Raw genomic sequence first — 17,717 nt, 5'->3', positions numbered from 1 at the left:
ATAGACTGGATTGGGTACCAGATAAATTATTTCAACTACTGTCTTATTGTTCAGCTTATGATTTCTCAGCCTCAGTTGTTTTCCCATTCTTCCCACTTTGAGTTGATAGGAGAAAAATAGAGAAAGAAAGATTCTACATGTCTGTTTACCTTGCATGGCTCTTAGTCACCTTTAAATGCCTCTACTGTTAAAAAGTGTTAACGTATCTCAGGTCTAAATTTCTATCTAAAACTTCTTTCCATGCTGTTTTATCATTTATGCTTACGTTTATTTTGAAAGAATAATCTCAAGACTTCCTACATTTATTTATTATGGGTTTCGTAGGTTTTATTATGGGTTTAATAAGTTCCCATAGGTTTCTCTTAGTAACCACGAAAGCAATTTCTCTTTCACACATGCTGCCTCATTGAGAATACTCATAAAACTTTTAAGTTTTTAAGTTTCACTAGTGTTAGAATACTGTAGTAAATTCTGAGTAACAGAAGCATGAACATAAGCTTTTTTCCTGATAGAATTTTTTTTTGAAAAAAAGGAAAGCAAATGATTTATAGTGGTTTGTGGGGTATACCAAATAGACATTTAAGGAATAAAATATCTAAAATATCTTGACTCATGCATTGATGAGTGGGTGTTTGGAGATAGGGAGCATAAAGAGGTAACAGATAAAAATAACTCACACCAACAGTTTTAGAAACTATAGTGATGTTTAACAATTATAATTTAAGTAATTGATTCTTTTGTTTCTACCAGTAAAAACCTTCTCTGTAACTGTCTACTAGTTAATTATTTTCTGAGTGTCCTTTTTCATATTGCTTCTAGTTGAGAAGAGCAGTTCTGTAGTTTCACTGAACTTTGCTTCCAAATTTCAAAGTTAGCTGATTGGAAATTGCTTTGGGGTTGCTTTCAAACGTTATCCAACTGCTCACATACTAAGTTTTCACTTTGTGTCTGCCAGTGACTCTCAATTAAAGTCACCATAGTCTCCTCCAGCTTCTTCATTCTTCTTCACATCTCAATTTGCTGAAGTAAAATAAATAAGAACACCCCTATTTGTTTTATCTGTGATTAATCGATGACACTTGTCACCTCCTCTGTTGGCTAAATATTTAATACAAAGGAAGGTAGAGTCATGAAACTGTTGTGCCAATGCCTCTGTAGAAAAGACATGTGTAGTAACAAATTCAGTCCACACAGTACTTCTCAACCTCAGGTTGGCCACTGGAGACTAGGTATTTGTAAGGCTCCTTGTACTGATTCTAGTTATTAAATTTGACATGCAGAATGCATTTGGAAACTTAGAGAAAAAATGCATTTTAAATTATCTTCTATAATATACATTTATATATTTGTATAGTTTTACAAATTCTGTTGATGACTTAAGTTACTTTTCTGCTACATGCATTTTTCATGGTGACACAGATTTCAAGGATAATTTGGCTCGTTATTTTTTTCCTGTTTCACTGAAAAGCCAAAATAAAAATAAAATGTCTTTTCAAAACATTTTTTAGTTGGAAGATCCCTGTGATATCCAACCTTCCAGTAACATTTCCGAAGCTGACTCTATTTTGGAAAGGGGGTGAATCATCTTTCATAAATTAATGAATAAGGTAAAGGTCAAACATTTCAGAATCACCAGTGCAGCTTTTTAATACATAGCCAGACTGTTAGCAATCCAGTAATGCTTTGAATATTGCTTCAAAACACGAAGAAATAGAAAATCTGAACAAACCAATTGGTTAATCTCTAGCTCTAGCTTTTTGCTTGGCTTCCCAATCAAAAGCTTCCCAATAAAAAGCAATGACTAGAGAACACATACAGTAGAATTTCTTCCATAGCATACATTCTCCATCATGGTAACTAAGTCATGAGACATGGCCTCATGGGAAGGCACGTCTTAAGGAAGGAAAGACTCAATCTATTCCAAGCAGAGACATTGCGGAGGGTAAAAAAAAAAATTGGGGTCGGGCACGGTGACTCAGGCCTGTAATCCCAGCACTTTGGGAGGCCATAGTGGGTGGAACACAGGTCAGGAGATCGAGACCATCTTGGCTAACACAGTGAAACCCCATCTCTACTAAAAATACAAAAAAATTAGCCAGGTATGGTGGCAGGCGCCCGTAGTCCCAGCTACTCTGGAGGCTGAGGCGGGAGAATGGCGTGAACCTGGGAGGCAGAGCTTGCAGTGAACCGAGATCGCACCACTGCACTCCGGCCTGGGCGACAGGGTGAGACTCCATCTCAAAAAAAAAAAAAAAAGTTGGAGAGAAAGATAGATTTAAGGGTACTTGATGTCCTTACTCTGTACCTCAGGAGAAGGGGTGTGGGCTAGAAACATGTAAATAGATAAGGAGCCTGAGTCTGACAGGTTAGTAGCATTAGCTCCTGCAGGACTGAGGAACTGTTAAGTCACTAGGAGGGATATTGTATGCAAACATTTTCAATGACACGTGCAATTGTCAGGGTGAGAAGAGAAGCAAAGAAGCAAATGATAGGAGACAGGTCGCTGGTATTAGCACATTAAGACCAAATAGACAGAAATTAGATATACTTCAGTGCACATTATTGAAGAAAGCATACCAGTTTATCCACTCTACAGTTGAGGTCAGGGAGGAGTAAGTGAACGCTGGGGAGATTTAAGGACACAGGCTCCAATCTACTTCCTTACACAGACCAGACCTCTCCCTATAAATCTAAATGCCGTATTGGAACAGAGAATGGAGGGAAAAGGAATATAAAAACCAAAACAGCTATCCTAAAGAAAGCAAGTTAATATTTAAAAGCTCTCTTGATTTTCTAGATTGGAATCATTTTGAAACTGACTTACTGAGCTTCATCTTGGCCTGGCTACAAGAAAACCAGCAGAGGGAGCCTCATGAGGAAGAACTGAATGGTTTTCTAAACCTCTACAAACTAAATTTTCTCTTTATAGTTAAAATGTGGTATAAAATTAAATTTGCCTCTTTGCAACATATATATGAACTGATATTTCACCATATAAATAGAGATAGAATTAGAGATATATGTTCTAAACATGTATGCATCAATCTAATATATGCAATCACTCATTCAGAAAATATTTGTTCATTGTCTGCTGAGCTCCAAATACTTTTAGTCACTGGGGATATATCAATGAATCAATGAACAGGACAGAAAATATAATACTGTACATATTAAAAATAACGCATTTGTGTGTGTAAAACAAGCAAAAAATAAAAATATGATATAATTTCAGGTAGAGACAAGTGAAGAACAAAAATAACAGCAGGAATGACCTTTCTAAGGATTTTGACAAAGACCAGAATGAAGCGAAAGAGTGAGTCATCTGACTTTCAGAGGAAAGAGCATTCCCCAAACTATCGGTAGCAAGTGAAAAATTGATAGAGTAATGATTCATGCTTTTTGCTAAATATTTCTGCTTCTCCCTCCTTTGAGATTCATAGGAGTGCTTTCTATTTTCTGGCTCCATTGTGTTGTGGTGGGTCATAGAGTTATTTCTGGCCAATGATTATGGACGGAAGCTGTGTGTGTCACTTCTGGGCTGAAGTATTTACTTGTTGGCTTGACAATTTACAGTGTCTTTTTTCCCTTTAGAACAATAATTCCCTTTAGAACAACAATTTCTGTTCAAAATAGTGAGTCCCCTCTTACCTTTGGCTCCCTTAATAAACATGATGGAACTGAGAAGGAAAATCTTTTCTGTTTTAAGTGTTTGAGATTTGAGGAGTTACATAGTACTACACATAACCCAACATATCCTGATGGAATGGGAGTGAGTTTAGAATGCTCAAAGAAAGGCAAAGAATCCTGCAGAGCTGAAGAAGAGGCCCCATAGGGATGGAGAGGAGATGAAATTAGAAAGATAAGTTTGGTCCAGATTATGCAACAAGGGAAGCCATCGTGTGTCAGGGTTCTCTAGAGGTACAGGACTAATAAGATAGATGTATATATGAAAGGGAGTTTATTAAGGAGTATTGACTCACGCGATCACAAGGTGAAGTCCCACAATAGGCCATCTGCAAGCTAAGGAGCCAGGAAGACAGTCCAAGCCTCAAAACCTCAAAAGTAGGGAAGCCAAATGCAGCCTTCAGTCTGTGGCTGAAGGCCCGAGAGCCCCTGGAAAACCACTGGTGTAAGTCCAGGAGTCCAAAAGCTAAAGAACTTGGAGTCCAACGTTCAAAGGCAGGAAGCATCCAGCACGGGAGAAACATGGAGGCCAGAAGACTCAGCCAGTCTAGTCCTTCCATGTTCCTCTGCCTGCTTTTTTTCTAGCTGCACTGGCAGCTGATTAGATTATGCCCACCCACATTGAGGGTGGGTCTGCTTTCCCAGTCCACTGACTCAAATGTTAATCTCCTTTGGCAACATCCTCACAGCCACACCCAGGAACAATAGGTTGCATCCTTCAATCCAGTCAAGTTGACACTCAATATTAAGCATCACACATGGATTTCAGGTTAGATTTTTTACTAAGAGTAGTAGAAATTATTGCAAGGGGATGATGAAACAAGCAACTTTAGCCTAATGTGTAAGGCTTTGAAACTTATGTTTTAAAACTTTTTTAAAAATTAATATTTAATATACTTAAAGTTTAGTATGCTTTTCTAAGAACTTACTAAATAAAACTGATTTTAGGAGATGAAAATAGTTAAATGTAATCCAACAACTTGGATAAATTACAATATCAAATAACAATGGGTCCTAGTATCTTTCCATTTGAAACATTAGTAATTTATAAAACAAAAACCCCTTAAAACCAAGTCAGGGGTCTTAAAATTTTCTTGGGAAATGATGGGTTATAAATTAAAATATACAAAGTTTTATGCTACAGAAAGTTTCTCTTCTTGTCATTGTTAATCTGATTAAAAAAAAGAGTTTGGCTATTTCTTTGCAACTATGGAGTTAATACAGTGGTGTTGATTTTTTTTAAGTCACATATTCGACATGTCAACGGTCATGATTGCTTCAACCCAAGCGAGAAAGGTGGAAATTGAAATAGAGGCATCATGGAGCTCTCAGAATGCCCATGTGCAGGTGTTTCAATGATTTTCATTTACGTTACAGTTGGCATATCAATGGCAAGAAAATTAGGTTTGATTGGATTTGGCAATAACTTTCCTTTATGATATTTTCAAGGGATAGGATTGTTCAGGGTTGAATTCCCAATTATCTCCTGCTGTCAGAGGCTGGATAAAACAAAGCCTTCAGCATCAAATGTAATTAGCTCTATTGACTTATGTTTTTAATGTTAAAATTATACTCCTTTTTGGGGAGGATGAACAAATACCCCCCTTTCTCACTATACACTAATATCCTTGAAAACTGAGTGGATTTGTTTGGCAACTTATTTCTGTGTCTCTGAGGTCAAATCTCTGAAGAGCTCTGAGATCAAAGCACTAAGAAGATGGGACACAGGATGTAACATGAATGTTATTTTGAAAATATGAAACTAATATATATTGTGCATTTTATTCTTTCTCTCATAAATCATGTTTCTTCATCATAATTTAAATATTACAGTACTCAAATAGAAGAGGGTACATCCATATTCATAGCAGCATTATTCACAATATCCAAAAGGTAGAAGCAACCCAAGTGTCCCTCAGTGGATGAATAGAAAAACAAATGTGATATATACATACAATGGAATATTACTCAGCCTTTAAAAAGACATTCTGATACATGCTACAATATGGAATAAACTTAAGGGCACCATTCTCAGTGAAATAAGACTATGATGAAAAGACAAATACTGTATGATTCCACTTATATATCTGTAGTAGTCAAATTTATAGAAACAAAAAGTAGAATGGTGGTTTCAGGAGATGGGGAGGTAAAAATGGAGAATTGCTTTTTAATGTTTTAGTTTTATATGATGAAAATTTCTAGAGATTGCTCAACAATGTAAATATACTTGACACTACTGAATTGTATCCTTAAATGGTTAAAATGCTAAATTTATGTTATGTGTATTCTACCACAATTAAAAATAATAAGATATATTTTGAAAAGGAAAAGAGGTAACAAATATCCTATCAAAAAGGAGAAAGAAAGGAAATAATCCTTATTGGTGGAAAAATGAAGAAAGTACACATCCCAAGACATCACACCATTGAACCCCTGGAAAAGAGTGGAAAACAGAAAATAAAATATTGGTATGGGAGAGAACTCCAATACCTGTATCTTTGTTTCCTTTCCAGGAACATATACTGACATAAACATCCAGGAGGGGTATGGGAAGAGCTGGGAGCATCAGGGAGACCAGAGACAAGCTGCCCCTACAGCAAACTAGAGGAACATGGGCCTCTAGGATAGTTCTACATCCTTTTTATTCATCATGGTGCATGGATATTTTTGCAGCATTTTCAAAGGAAGTGGCTGATTGCATGAGTCCAGGATACTTCTCATCCCCTATCCAGTATGAGAGGGCCAGGGATGAAGAAGGTCTCACAGGCTGAGAGGGTTTCAGAAAGGATTCTTAACATAATGTCCTGAGAAACAAATAGTACCTACACACATCATCTTAGAGAAGCAGAACAGCATCATCATAAAGACAGAACATACGCTCCAAAGTCAGAATGCCTGGGATTTGATTTCTGTCTTCTCCACATTCAAGCAATGCAAACTCAAACCAGTTGACCCACCTCTCTGTACCTCAATTTCACTTCTTGAAATGTGGTAATACTACTACCACCTCACTTTTTTGTTTAAGGATTAAATGAGTTTATACACCTGAAAATCCTGTCCCAATACCTGGCATGTAGTTCTCAATAAACATCAGTCATTATTCTTTGCTTTTATTATTATTGGAAAGGAATATGAGAACTATTAAATATAGATTTCTCAACATTGTCTAAAAAAACTAAGTTGCCCAACTTTAGACAGCAAGCCTATATAGCTTGTATGTTCTGCCATCCAGTTGAGTGTGGCTTAGGAAAAAATATTATATCAGTTCTTAGGAGTGAAAAAAGATAAAGGTAAATGTTTTTTGTACATTGAGTGTAGTGTAAGTAAATTTTGATCCCACTGTAGAAGAGATATTCCTTCAGTATCCTCAAGCTGTGTGCCTGAATCTAACATTTGTGGAAAGTGAGAGAAGGATGCAACTAGAGGCCAAAATATCGTATGCATGAATATTTAAAACATACATTAAGCTAATAATAAACTGTTAAATAAAATATGTTTTAGCCTTTTACTTTGAAAACTATACCTTCACAATGAATTGGAAGGCCACACTCAAATTTAGAATTAACACGGGGTTCCATGCTGGAACTTGGTGAGAAAGGAAAGCAGGCTGTATTCTAGTCTCTGACCTACCTCCTTTCTCCCACCAGTCTCTGTTCTTCATGAGGTGTAATGCGCAAGCATTTTATCAACCTACCCTACCCCTGATGAAGCTCTATCTATATTCCTATAAATAGACACTCCCTGACAACTTCTCAGGCCAACGGATACGGACATCAGCAATGTGGGACTTGAAGCATGGTACAGTTGGGGAAGGGGATGGGGCTTTAGTTAGGCGTGTTCCCTTAGTATAGTAAACTCTTTGCCTTATAGGGAGGGCCTTGGCTAGAAGGCCAGAGCAGGATTTGCTAGCGTTTGGGGCGCAGAGAAAGAGCTCCTCTTGCCTGCTCTATGAGTGACAATGTGCACAAAAAAATGATTCCAAATCTTTCAATTATAGCTAAAGGGCAAAATCATCCAAAGTTAGAGACCATCCCAACCCTGAAAAAAAAAAAAGAATATGTAGCAAGAGCTAAAGATACTCAACAGATGGAGGAACAGGAAAGACATAGAAAGTTATCTCTAAGGGCTTTCTTGAAATCAGGCATTTTGAAAAGAGTAAACCTCTTTCAGAAAGAGAAAACTAGCTGTGGCAACAGCAACTCAGACTGTGAATGTACTGACCAGAGATATATCATTTTCCAATGCTTCTAAGAATCACATTCATTATAAATTTAGCATCTTAAAATTGAGATGTTTCCCATAATTGATAGTGTTTTACAATTACTCTCAGCCAAGTGACAGTTGTGACATGACTGTCAGGGCCTGTATGTGCATGAACTTGATCACAGCTATTCACAACCAACCTTAATTAACATGAGTTGTGTGCATTGTTGGCTCCATATAAGTTGTGTTGAATTGCTATTTAAAATGTCTCCAAAAAGATTATACTATGATTTGGCATTGAAAAAAGAGTTTGTGTGCAGACAGACATAGAAACCAACAGCAGGACATAAATGGGATATTAATGAAATAAATGTTCATTATTGGAAGAATACCTGCAACTTCATATTTGTTTGCAAAGTAACAACAAAGTAAATTCTGGAACTTAAAGATACCCATAAATAGATGAAGTTGTGTAACATGTTGTTACTGAGTTTATTGGTTAGCTATTGCTACAATAATGTTGCGTAACACCATCTCAAAACTCCATGATTTAAAACAACTAATTATCATGCATGTGTCTCCAGGTAAGCTGGGGTTCAACTGGTCTAGGTAGGAGTTACCCAGATGGCTTGGCTTCTCATGTCTCTGCTATACATGGCTCTCATCCTCCACCTGTGATGAGTGGTGGGCTAGGCGGGCATGTTCTTTTGGTGATGGCTGATAGCAAAAAAAGTGCAAAAAGAACAAGTGAAATACTGTTGTTCATAATAATCTCTAATGACTCACTGTATTTCAGTGTTCTCGGTTGTTGTCTCCTTTTTTATTCCTGATGTTACTTATTTGGGTCTTCTTTTTTTTCTAAGTCTAACCAAAAGTTTGTGAATTTTGTTTATATTTTTAATAAACAAACTTTTTGTTTTACCTTTTGGTTTTTTTGTGTCTCTGTTTTGTTTTGTTTTTTGAGACAGAGTCTCACTCTGTCACCCGGGCTGGAGTGCAGAGGCACAGCGTCGGCTCACTGCAACCTCTTTCTCCTGGATTCAAGCAGTTTTCCTGTCTCAGCCTTCCTAGTAGCTGGGATTAAAGGCATGCACCACCATACCCAGCTAATTTTTGTATTTTTAGTAAAGACTGGGTTTCACCAGATTGGCCAGGCTGGTGTCGAATTCCTGACCTCAAGTGATCCACCCACCTTGGCCTGCCAAAGTGCTGGGATTACAGGCGTGAGGCACCACCACTGACCTTGTATTGTTTTTAAAGTCTCAGTTTCATTTATTTCTGCTCTGATCTTTATTATTATTTTCCTTCTACTAATTGGTTTGTTCTTGCTTCTCTAATTCCTTGAGGTGCACCATTAGGTTGTTAAGTTTGAAATCTTTCTACTTTTTTAATATAGGTGTCTATTGCTATAAACTTCCTTTTTAGTTCTATCCCATAGATACAACTTTTTGTTGTATCTTTTGTTGTATCCCATAGATTTTGTTGTATCCCATAGATTTTGGTGTGTTGTATTTCCATTTTCATTTGTTTAAAAAAATTTAAATTTCATTCTTAATTATTTCATTGACCCATTGGCTATTCAGGAGCATGCTGTTTAATTTCCAAGGTTGTGTATTTTCCAAGATTCCATCTATAGCCATATCACCCCAAATGCATCTAATCTTGTCTGTATTTTCCAAGGTCCCTCTGGTTTTTTGATGGCTAATTTTATTCCATTGTGGTCAGAGATAATACTTGATATATATTTTTAAAAAAATTTGTACAGGCTTGTTTTGTGGCTTAACATGTGGTCTCTTCTGGAAAATGTTCCATGTGGCGATGAAAAGAAAGTGTATTCTGCAGCAGTTGCATGAAGTGTTCTGTAAGTATCAATTAGGCCTATTAGATCTAATGTGTAGTTTAACTCTGCTGTTTCTTTGTTATCTGTCTGGATGATCTGCCTGTAACTAAGAGTGGGCTGTTAAAGCCCTATACTACTATTATATTGCAGTCTATCTCCCCGTTTAGGTCTATTAATATTGGCTTTATATATTTGGGATCTTTGGTGTTGAGTGCATAAATATTTATATAATTATGATATTCTCTTGCTAAATTGACCCCTTTATCAATATATAGTGAATTTGTCTCTTTATAATCATAGATTTGTAATCTGTTTATATATATGATATGAATCTAGTTACTCCTACTCTTTTATGGTTTCCATTTGCAGGGAATATCTTTTTCTGATCCTTCACATTTAGTCTACATATGTGGGTTTCTTGAGGCAACATGTAGTTAGTTCTTGTTTCTTTATACATTCAGCCATTCTTTGCTTTTTCAATGGAGAATTGACACATTTACATTCAGTGTTATTATTGATAATTAAGGAGTTTATAAGGTATATACTTATTACTTATACCAATATGTGTTATATTGATAAGTAATAAGTAACTATCATTTTGTTGCTGGTTTTCTGATGGTTTTGAGACTTTCCTCTTCTTCCCTTTCTTATTGTCTTCCTTTGTAGTTATTATCTCTGATAGTATGTTTTAAATTGTTACTGTTATTTTTAGTGAATCTATTTCAGATTTTTGCATTGTGGTTGCGATGGGGGTTACAAAAAACATTTTAAAGACATAACAAGTTATTTTAAAGAGATGGCAACTTATCTTAGAACACCAAAGAATAGAAATAAGCAAAGGCAAAACATCTACAATCTATCCCCATTTCCACTACATTTGGATTTTCAGTTTTCTCAATTTACATTCTTAAAATTACCTCTTAACAGGTTGCTGTAACTATGATTTTTTAAATATATTTTGTCTTTTGTGCTTAATACCAGAGTTATGGGTAGATTATACACCATAAATATAGTAATAGGGTATTTTGGGTTTGCTCATGTACTTAATTTTACCAGTGGGTTCATACTTTGAAAAGCACTCCCTTTAGCATTTCTTGCAAGATGAGTCTGGTGGTGCTGAATTCTCTCAGCTTCTGTTTGTCTGTGAAGGACTTTATCCATCATATTTGAATAATAGTTTTGCTGGCTACGATGTTCTGAGGTTGCAGTTTTTTTAATTTGAGCACTACCATACGAATCAGCAATTGGATATTTATTCAAAGGAAGAGAAATCCATATATTAAAGGTATATCTGGACTATAATATTTATTGCAGCACTATTCACAATAGCAAAGATACAGAATCAACCTAAATGTCCATTAACAGATGAATAGATACAGAAAATATTATATATAGACACATATATGTGTGTGTGTGTGTATATATATATATGTATATCTGTGTCATAGGTAGATGAAAGTTGAATTATATAAGAAAAATTCAAATGTTTTCCATAATTGGCATATCATTTTATAGCTACCTCAGATATGTATGAGAGTTCTATTCAGTCCATATCTTTACCAATATTTAGATGAATCAGCCATTCAGCTGTCTACTGGTTTGCAGTGTTCTGATGAGAAGTCAGTCATAATTCCTGTAGCTGTTTCTTTGTATATAATGTTTCTGTTTTCCCCTGTCTGTTTTTAAGATTTTCTCTTTCTTTTTGGTTTCCAGCAATTGACTATAACATGCCTATGTGTGTTTTTCTTCTTTCTACTTGTAGTTTGTTAAGCTTTTGGATCAATGTATTGATAATTTTTTTATAAAATTTGTAAAAAATAAATTTTGGTTGTCATGTTTAAAATATGTTTTATTTTTTCTTTCTCTTTTTTCTTTATTGAACTCCAAATACAAGCGTGCTAAACTTCTTCATAATTCCAAGAAGTTACAGATGGCCTGTTTACTTTTTCCTTTTTTTTTTTTAACTGTGTCCTTCAGTTTGATGTTTTATATTGATCCATCTTTGAGTTCATTGAATCTTTCTTTTACAATTTACTTGAAGACCCATTCAACAAATTTTTGTTTTCAAATATTATAATTTTAACTTTTAGAATTTTAATCAATTTTTTTTATTTTACAACTTCCAATTCTCTCCCACAATAGTTCATCTCTTTATCCATTTTTTCCTATAAATTACTTAATATATTTTTCACAGTTATGTTTAATTCTGGACCTGCCTAATCTAATACCTGAAAAATTTCTAGCTCAATTTATATTGACTTTTTTTCTTGGTGATGGGACATGTTTTCCTGCTTCATCACATATCTTCTAATCTTTTATTGTATCATGAATATGGTGTATAAAATAATACTATAAAAATTTAATTCGTTTTGGTTCTTTGACAGTGAATGCAAGCCACTGCCCCTGTTTGAAAGTTAAGGGAAGGTACTGGCATTCAGAATCTTTATAATCAAATTGAGCCTGTGCTACATCACAGCATTGACTTTGCCTGTGATCAGCCTGCTTCATTTTTTCAGTATCACTAGTCTCTTTTTTATCTTGCTTTATATTCCAAATGAGAGAAAGTTGAGATGCAATTTAAAATATTTTTAGTTCACCTTTGGATTCAATTTGGTCAGGGCTTCAAAATAGAAGCAACAAAAAAAAATGTTATTTCTTTCTGCTTATCGGCTTCTCTTTCATGGCTGAATTCTTGATAATATTCAGATAGAGAAACTTATTGGCTGAAAAATTTGTTTTTTGCTTGGAATCTTCCAGATTCAAATATCTCCTGCCATCACTGTGTCATCTAAAGCTTATCTGTTTTCTTTTTAACCCTGCCGAGTCTCTTCATCAACATCAGGCCTACACCTCCACCCACTCGTATCCAGACCAGGAGCTGTTCCGTAGGTAGAGAAGTCGCCATGGTACTCTAACTAGGAAGCACTTGTTTTTCTTTGGAATTCAGTTCATCAAGGCTTTATTATATCTACAATTCCTTTTTCGCCCCTTAGAAAATAAGGTTTACTTATCCATTTTGTCAATTTTGTTGTTTTTACCATGATTTGAAAAGATTTTTTAGCTCTTCTTCATATAAACTGGAAGTGGAAGCCAGATAAATATTCATCATTAAATTTCTATTCATGGTTTTATATTCTTTTCCATAAAAGTTCCCCCAATTTGCCTAATCTTTAGGGCTCACGTATCTAGATCTGCCCTGAAAAAACTAAAACACTTCTTTCAGAGTAGAGTTTTTAAAACCAAGGAGACAGCAAGATAGACATAAGATAAATATTACATGGGATCTGAATAAAATAGTTTTTTTCTCCGTTATCTTTTACTTTTTCCTTGCCACCTTCTATTCCTTTCTCTTTACACAGGAAACAGAAATAGAGATGAGGATAAAATGTCCTAACAACACAGTAGGCTCAGAAAGCAAGGATGAGACTATGTTGGAGGCAAGAAATTTGGATGGACATTAGAGAAAGAAAAAAACAATTTTGAAGTATATTTATATTTGACATTATAAGTTAAGCCTCTAGAAAATTTAAATGTCAAAATTAAATTTATACATCAAATTGGCCATATTTCATTTTGAAATAAAAATGGCGAGATGGGAAGAGGGTGCAGGCATCCTGTAGCAAGTTTGGTATTAAAGAGGAGTGAAGAGAGAAAGGTAAGACTGTGGTAAAGGGGCAAGTTAAGAAGGAAAATTCATTGAAAAGTCCTACCCCGCACCCACATCACCATTTTGATCTTATAACTAATTCTTCTTTGCCTCTCTTATCTCCTAGCATGAAGAATTTGCTTAAAGTTATAACCAATGCTGCTCAGCATATTTCTTCATTTCCACACCTTCACTCCTCACATTGCTCCCCACCTCACCCCACACCCAACTGAAAATCAATTTACAGGTCTCTTCAACTCTCCCTGATGGGCCCAAGCTGCATACTGAATATTTCCGGCTTACTGATTTTCAAAGGGTTTTGGATGATATTAACAAATAGGAGATCATAATATATATGAAATTCAACTAGATTTTGACTTAATCAGCCCAAATCCCTATGTGTTTCTATTGTAATTCTTCCCTCCAGCATAAAGAATTCCCCTGCTTCTAACAAATCTTTGCAGCAGGTCTGCAGCATCACAAGCTTTAGATATCTTCTGATATAATTTTAAAATCTTCTGAGCTATGAATGGTCCCTGGCAACTCTCTGACAAACAATCATTTTAGTTCTGACAATCTATGGATAGCCGAAGCTGCACAGATCAAAATAAGAATATGGGACATCCTTAGATATCCCAGCAAACTCTAAGGGGGAAATGAATGTTCTATCCTGAGGCACCACAATGGATTAGAAGGTTTTATCTAGCTGAGAGTGATGGTAAATAGAGCCATTCACATTGGGGGTATCGCTCGAATATATTTTAACACTTTGATCTATTTCTTTGCCCTATAGTAGTTTAGGTAGGCTTCCCAATTCTGCTCACAGTCTAAGTGTTTTGTTACTAAAAATTTTCTCTGGAATTGAAATACCAAGACTGAGACTTACCTATTCATATTAGGGCCTTGAACCTTTTTGTAGGGAATGTAGCTGACTGCAAATGGCCCTATATCCATGAAAGGCAATCTGTAGAGAATGTGTCAAAGGTACAAAGTGAGTTGTCTTATTTTTTTTCTTTTTGTTTCTTATTTCTTGTCTTATTTTTGTCTTTTTGTTTTCTGCAAAACACTGTAGAAATTAAAGACATTAGATTATAGTGAACAGCTTCTGTAGTGGTTATTTGCTGTCTCTTTGGCAACCTTCTTCTTTTCCTTCTGGTCATAGGGATCTGGATTTTCTTTTAAAGAATTACCTCTCCACCACTTTTTGTAGTCTTTGTGAAGCTGTCAGTCAAGGTACACTGACCTCCCCTAGGGACAAGTGTCATTCATTGTAGGCTATCTGGACATCTGGACTTTGAGTCTTGAGTCAATGGATGAAAGAATAAGAAAACAAAAACTTTTGGAGATGTTGCTTGTCATCAGCAGCATGTTGTTAGAACTGTCACTCTACTTTGCAATCCAATTTCCGTAAGCTGTACTTGTTCCCATCCTGCTGAGACTGGTTCTCCCAAGTCCTGTCACTGATTGTGGTGCCATCCCCTAGTCTTCTGATAAATTCTCTTTTGGTTAAATTACCCAGGGTCTGTTTGTACTGTTTGCAATCAAAGAAATTCAACTAATAGAAATGTTCCAAGTTAGTCAGATGGTAGATGATTTTTATGAGTAGTTAGCCATTCCATAATATACTTCTGTGTTTCTAATAATATACACATTTATTTTAATATTTTGATTGAAGTCCTGAAAGAGCCATTTCTATAAGTCAATACTTTGTAAGACTGCAGCAAGATGTAAAAGATTTATTCAGGAAACAATCTTAAGCAACAACAGCAATCTTCTTTGCAGAAAAAATGATGGATCAGTAAGGCAGTGCAATTCTAGTGTCCCTAAATCCAGATGGGTTTAGAACGGGGATTGCAAACTGAAATATCTGTAGGAAATGAGCAATGATGCAAACAGATGAGTCATCTGGGATACTTCTCACTTTCATTAAGAATTATAATCTAGCTGATTTTTCTTCTTCAGCCTCTTTGGTTTCTCCTTTCAGTTTCCACCTCTGATAGAGACATGTGCCAAAGACATATTGCTCCACTAAGGAAAACACCAGTGCCAGTGCAATGACAGGTAACAACTGAAACTCGCCATTGTTCTCAAAGAAACAATAGAAATCATGAGGACTCAGAGCTGAAGAATATATGCCCTTTAAATGAGGCAACACTCCTCAGCTCTGGACAATCACCGCTTGTCATAACGGCTGGCTCAGTATTGCCTATATCTTCTGATGTTTTATAAAGTAGTCAGAAATATTAATGTTTTTATTAAATGTATAATAATCTATTTATTACATATTGGCAGTTAATTCAATTAAAAATATATTGAGTGAGCCCAGGAAAAGAAATATACATTCTGCTCTTGACCTACATGAGAAGCTGGGCTGTGATATTTGATATGGATGTGAGGCATGGCAAACACTTATTAAGCACACCACTTCAACAAAGGAAAATTTATTTAAAAAATCAAACTCTTAAGCCAGAACAAGCTACCACAGCATAAAATAAATTCCCAGGGGTGGCCTAATGGGATCCTGCAGGACCCAGCAAGTGATGGAACATAAGTTAGAGAAGGAAAACTCTTGTGTTGCCAGTAGCTCAGGAGGGTATGTCGATACACTTTGCTTGGCCAGAGAGGCATGTCGTACCTGGCTTGATATGTTGTTCCAGTCACCTCTTATATGTAGAAACGGACTAAAGAAAATCCATTACTGATACTTGAAATTTATGCAACTTACTCATTTCAGATCTTAAGTGCTCCAAAATAAAAAAAAAAGAATGTTGTGTCTGTGTCAAGTTGCCTTTATGCTATTGTGTTTTACTATGTGCATTACCTTAAAAAAAAATGAACCACTCTTTGCCACTAAGCATCTTCAAACTTAGAAGAGAATAAGATTGACATTACTGTTCAGATCCATTAGTCAAACTACCGTGGCTTTGGACAGGTAGTTTCCAAAATACATCAGCCTCATTTACACCCAACAGCAACAAAAGACATTGGATATTTTTCTGCTGTGATGCAAGGTACAAAGATACTAAGGCAGAAAGTTGTTTTGATATACATTGCTTTTAGGAAAAGGATTGGAAGTGGAAGGTGAAATGACAAAATACATATCTATATCCTAATGATTATAGAGAAGAAAAAAACAATTTTACCTAGGAGCTAGATTAAAATCAATGAAAGAACAAAAGGATACAGCAAGAAATCAACCAGTATGATAACCAGGGATGTTCCCCCGCCCCAAAATAATACCACTTAGTTTTTAGTGTGTCTCAGTAGAAGCTGCTTATTCTTGAAAATCATTGTTCCCATAAATGCCACTACACTGTTTTTATATTTTATTAATTCTACATGATCACTTTCTTGTACCTCAGGTATTCTACATATCTGCATTTACAATGAACGTAATTAATTTGGATTCTGGAAATAAAGGCATTTATAAACTTGACTTTCCCTGCCCACTGAGACACTGAAGCAGTGTAATACACATATGACATCTGATGTATGTCTTATATTTTTTAATCTGGATTGATCTTATTTTCTCAAGCTTCTATTATTGGGGTGAAATATGACATCTCTATGAGAGTAAGTCTGATTTCTTATTAATAAAGAAAAATTACATTCATTATTTATTTGAGCAAATAATTGTAATGTGGCAGGCATTATCTTCATTATGTCATTTAAATTGTATTTCTCACATCAAAATATCAGTGAAATCATGACATATCACTTCTCCTTTTACATTTGAGAAAACTGTCATATGAAGAATTTAAATCATTGGCTCAATATCACACATTTTATAGGTGGAACAGTCAGAATTTTAGTTCTGCTAGATTCTAAATTGTGCATTTTTCGCTTAGCTATACCAACCTAAGGCAGAATGAGTAAGACCTGACCTATAAGAGGGGAATTATTCTAAATATAGTAGTTACTGTTTAAACATTTATGGTAGCACAAGGCTAAGGAAAGCAGGCCATAGGCCATGTCATGAGATTTCCATTGTAAAAGCATGTACATGCCAGGAACTTAAGAGCAAGGAGTGCTTTCTGTGTGTGCTTCCATCTCCACCCCGCAATGGACCCTTGATAGTGGTCTCTTAACAGAAGCAGGCTGGTGAAGGTGTCCTGTCAAACATCAGCACCATGAAATATGAAGACTTTGGGGAGACTACGATAATAATTCAGTAGTGGCTTTAGAATATCTAGAAAAGAAGATCCTGAGGTGGCAATCTGGTAAGGAAGGGCAACTAGGGAATTTGTCTTAGATCTAAACTTGCATAAAGGAACTTGTGTTTACTGTGTGTTGATGTGAAGTCATTTCGAAGCTGATGGAAATCAAGAAGAGCTTAAAAGCTTC

This window comes from Gorilla gorilla, chromosome 4 (genome assembly GCF_029281585.2).
Source record: "Gorilla gorilla gorilla isolate KB3781 chromosome 4, NHGRI_mGorGor1-v2.1_pri, whole genome shotgun sequence".
In the NCBI taxonomy this organism is placed as follows: Eukaryota; Metazoa; Chordata; class Mammalia; order Primates; family Hominidae; genus Gorilla; species Gorilla gorilla.
This window is presented reverse-complemented; position numbering follows the sequence as displayed.